At 40.6% G+C, this 5046-nt stretch overlaps 1 pseudogene; it reads right to left on the bottom strand.

Annotated features, from left to right (window-relative positions):
• Nucleotides 1-3762: 3762 nt before the first annotated feature.
• On the bottom strand, nt 3763-4667 carry LOC116641719 (annotated as a pseudogene).
• Nucleotides 4668-5046: the final 379 nt, after the last annotated feature.

Raw genomic sequence — 5046 nt, 5'->3', positions numbered from 1 at the left:
TTTTAAGTGTTTTCTTTGTCTTTTGGAAATCTATGTAAATCCCTTTAAAAGCTAAGCAAGACTTTAACCAGCATTGTGACCCAGGAATGTCTTTCTCAAATCCCTCAGAACCATGTCTTTAAAGATGATCAAGGAAAATAACTGCCCCACCTCTGCATTTCCGCGAGAGGATAGGAGGTTAAATTTATGGGCGCCTCACTCTAAAACTAGTTCCTATCATAAAGATATGAATTTATTTTTTCCTTTGGATAAATCCTCTTAGCTAACACAGGTTGTCACCCAATTACCTGGTGAATTTAGGATGAACTATGTGTGACAAGTGATGCTGGCAAGTCCTCTTAAGGACTAGTTGTAATTTATCTTGAAAACATGTATGTGATGGGCTGCATATGCTTATCTATTTAAAGAGTGAGATTTATTTGTCTTTGCAATCTCTAGCAGATTGCCTGTGATGCAGATCTCATTCTAGTTTCATGTTTATTCAATGCTACAACTGTTTCTTTCTCTTCTACGTTTGCAGAGGTTATCAAGGATGGGAGAAGATTTAGGTTTTTAATTTTTTTTACCAAAGAACACATTTCAATCAAATCATTCCTTTGATAACTATTTGTCCTTTATTTTATACCATCAACCAGTGTGAAATAAGTATTTTTTTGGTGGGGGGAGGCAAATATCAGTCTAATATCCATGGTCGAATACTACACATATGTTGAAAGTTAGAGCACATTACTTTTCCGAGTACATCACTTTGAAGTATACAAGGAATGTTGTATTCATAACTGTTATTTTCATTATATTCTATGAGATTTCAAATTTTGTTTGATTTTATGAACTGTTGAATTATGAAACAGTAAAGTATTCATATCAAGAACATCATTAATAAGATATTCAGTTAGAAAAGGCAAGTTTGCCTTCAGGAAGAAGTAATTACGTTATTTTGAAAAAAAATTATGGTGTTCAGGATTATGTTATGAATTACTTTTTCAAATAAACTTTTATTTTAGAATAGTTTGGCTTACTATTAGTTTGGAAAAATTTTGAAGATAATTCATTCATTTCATTGCAACCTTCCAATAACTTCTTACTGGAAATCTGTTTACTAAAGTATATATATATATATATATATATATATATATATATATATATATATTTCATTCATTATCTACATCATTACATTATTTTTTTTTTTTTTTAAGATTTTATTTATTTGACAGAGAGAGAGACACAGCGAGAGAGGGAACACAAGCAGGGGGAGTGGGAGAGGGAGAAGCAGGCTTCCCGCGGAGCAGGGAGCCCGATGCGGGGCTCGATCCCAGGACCCTGGGATCATGACCTGAGCCGAAGGCAGACGCTTAACGCCTGAGCCACCCAGGCGCCCCTACATCATTACATTATTAACCCTGATAGTTAAAATGCTTGTTGAACTCAGGATAATCCTTAGCTAGAAAAGCATTGAGGTGGATCTTTACCTGAAATATTTTTCTAGTAAATGATTTAAGATATATTATAGGATTTGACATGAAGGTTTTATGCTTAGTGAAATACAAGTAGAGTCTATGTTTGTTTCATTGTATTTCCTCTGAGAATACAACACTCTGTTAGAAATGTTAGAGACAGCTCACCATCACATGCAAGGCAGACCAGAATACATGACTCCAGAGTGTGCTACTTTGGCATGTGGATTATTTTAAGCTGAAGACGAAACCCAACAAACTCAAGAAGAGCTTTTAATCTCCCCCTGCCTAAAAGAATTTAGGTAGAGGGGTATACCAAAAGAGAGCTAATACCAAAGATAACTTTTTATATCAGAAAGACTTATTTGTATGGCCTGGCAAACACTCATTTACCAAACATCTGTTTTTCTCATTTTTCTAAGATTTGTTTTCTCCCTTTTGAGACCCCAGGCCCCTAGCCCCTTCTCTTTAGCTCAGAATGGTATATAAGCCAGAATTATGTGACTGCCAGGCAACCTCTCATGTCTTTGTGGGGCTTCTGTACCTACAAAATTAAATTTATTTTTTCCCCTGTTAATCTGTCTTATGTCAATTTAGGTATTAGACCAGCCAAAGAACCTAGAAGGGAAGAAGGGAAAAGTTTTTCTCACCTATGCATATTTGATGTGCTTACTTACATTTCACTTGCAGGTAGGTTAGAGCCATGTTATTAACTTTGAGCAAGAGACTGAGTGGAAGGATGGAAATATATAGTAATGTTGATTAATTAATTTGTCTGCTTCATACGTGGCTCTGTTAGGCAGAAAGTAATTACGTATTTTCAAAAACTATAATCTGTTGATGCTATTATGGGGCTCTATTAGATAGACATAACAGATTTTGGAAAATAATTGCATATTTTCCAAAACTGTAATTTACCATGTTAGTAGACTAGACTAAACTTATGCTGCGGTTTTGTGGTAATAAGTTAATAAAGAGATCCCAGTCACACAATAAAATGCAGGTTTGTTTCTTGCCAGTGTAAAGTTAGATGTGGTTTTGCAGTTTTCCTCCTTGAAGCTACTCTGTCTGAAAAACATGGCCTTAAAGGCCCTCTGTAGGAAAATAAGGGTAACTGGTGACTGCTTCAGTGTGGAAGATATGCATTCCTTCCACTCATGGATATATTTGATATTTAAGGGCCTTTCCGTAGAACACCAATACCAGCCATAAAAGCAAATTATGTTAGGAAATCTTGAGAATAAATATTTACACTGAAGAGAAAGTCAAGTGGGGTCATCTAGACCATTGGCTCAAAAGTTAGATTGAATGCATTAAATATCATCAACTCTGCTTATTTGTCTGTGGTCTTTTGGATGATACTTTACCTCTCTTAGACTGAGTTTCTTCATCTACAATAATATCTAATTAATATTATTGTTCTAAGAAATAAGTGATTCATGACCATGGCATTGTACATGGAAATACAACCATTTAATAATTATCAGATATAAAATTGTAATTTCTATACTATTAAACAGTAAACATGTTAACTCATAAATGGCTCAAAATCAAGTAAACATTTTTTTAAAAAGATTTATTTATTTAGAAACAGAGTGAGTGTGAGCACACAGGGTGAGGGAGAAGGAGAAGCAGCCTCCCCACTGAGCAGGAAGCCCCATGGGGGTGGAGCTCGATTCCAGGACCCTGGGATCATGACCTGAGCCACCGAGGTGACCCTCAAGTAAACATTTTAAAATTAAGTTTATGAACTGTGAAATGTGAAAAGTTGTAAAAGCTTTAAAAATGGATGGTATTACTTTATATGTCCACTCAGTCATTCAGCAGTTACTTACCAAGATCCTACTACGGGGGATGCTCTCATACCACGGGGATTTTGTGGGATAAAATAAACAAGATCTCAATAAGTTAAAAACACTACAGTGGGGGAGACAGCTACAATTATGGAAACAAGCACTGGAATGAGAAATATTCCATTAGTTTGTAAAGGACGTTGAAGTATTTTATGTAGGAGAATGAAATAAAAAGTGACTAATAATTGGAGAAGTGTACTTAGATTATGTAAACAAACGACTTCTCTGCAGATTAGACCTTTTATTGGATAGTGTGTTGTTGTTGTTGTTGTTTTAAGTGGTATCCATAATTTTAAACTCAAATTATCCCACTGCCCTCAAACTGTGACAAATTAAGTAATCCAAACAAGTGGTCTTGCAGCAGGTCAAAGTGTACGGATCTGAGGCACATCCCCTCAAAACCAGCGCTCGGGCAGAGCGCACACCACAGAGGCATCAGGGTGTGGAGACACCTCTTAAAACTTAAGAAGCTGAAAAGAGATTCTTGCTCTGAGCTTTTCTCCTTCAATAGGGGCGGGCGAATGGCCAACTCTGGAGCCGGTGCCGGTGGACAGGCCGAGTGCCAGCTCCCGTGCCCAGAGGGGCGGCTCACACGGGTCTCCCTGGAGAGAAATTTGTCGCAGGTCCTGCCCGGGGTTCTTGCCACCTCCCACCAGGACAGAACTGGGCGGCAACTCCCTGAAGGTGGCGCGCATGCGCAGGCCTCCACGTGTCAGGTGGACCGCAAGCTCCCACTGGTGCGCAAGGCTCGCGGGCGCCCAGGAGCGGGACGGACTTTCCACCCAGGCCTCGGGGAAAGCAGACGCAGCTAGGTGGAGCAGTAGGCTGCGGGTGCCTCCCAGGCTTGGACCGCCTGGTCCACGCAGGAGGTTGAAATTCACCAGCAGCTCCCCGCACAGCCAGCCGTCATCAGCCAGGTGGGAGCAAGGGCCGAACCCCGCTCAGGGCAGTGGTCCTGGTTCCACTGCTGCACGGGGCCGGGAATCCTCCAGGAGCCCCACTGCCCCTCGGCTGAAGCCGAGGAGGCCTCTGAAGCCAGCAGTCTTTAGCTTCTATTTCCAAAAACTGACTTCGGGAAGGTGGTCCTGCTTCCTCCATGCAGACTGTGGGAGCTTCCAGGGCTCAAGGTCCATCAGGTCCATCAGCTGCACCATCTTGGTTTCATTCTTCCGGGTCACGAAGGCCTCCTTATCAGCATCACACCTGGGAATGGGAAGGCCCGGCCTTTAAAATCAGGGTTTGGCTGCCAGGGCAGGTCACCTCGGCGCTGGCGCTCACAGATCAAGTGGGTCAAGCTCAAGTCCTTGCAGCAGCATTCCCACAGGACCTCCGGAGCTGCCGCCGCAGCCAAGACAACAATGTGGGGACGACATTACAGGAAGAGCAAATAGTAAGTACAGAAACCCCAAGGGGAGAATGAGATTGGTGTGCACAGGTACAGAAAGAAAGCCAATGTAACCAGAGTTTAGCGATTAAAGGGCATAGTAAAAGAAATGTACAGAGAATCAGGCAGAGACCAGATTATGTAATATTTTACAGACTATAGTAAGGAGTTTGGATTTTCTTTTAGTTGGTTTGGGAAGTTGTTGGAGAGTTTAAAGCAGGGGAGGCATATACTCTGAGTGGCTTGCTTCCTGTGTGGAGAACGTGCTGTAGAAAATACTCATCAGTAAAATGGTATCAAGATAGTACCTACCTCAGAAAATTGTTACAAGTATTTAATGAGTGGATGTATGTAA

This window comes from Phoca vitulina, unplaced genomic scaffold (assembly GCF_004348235.1).
Source record: "Phoca vitulina isolate PV1807 unplaced genomic scaffold, GSC_HSeal_1.0 scaffold2, whole genome shotgun sequence".
NCBI lineage: Eukaryota > Metazoa > Chordata > Mammalia > Carnivora > Phocidae > Phoca > Phoca vitulina.
The sequence above is the reverse complement of the archived record's forward strand: the minus strand, read 5'-3'. Positions and strand labels throughout refer to the sequence as shown.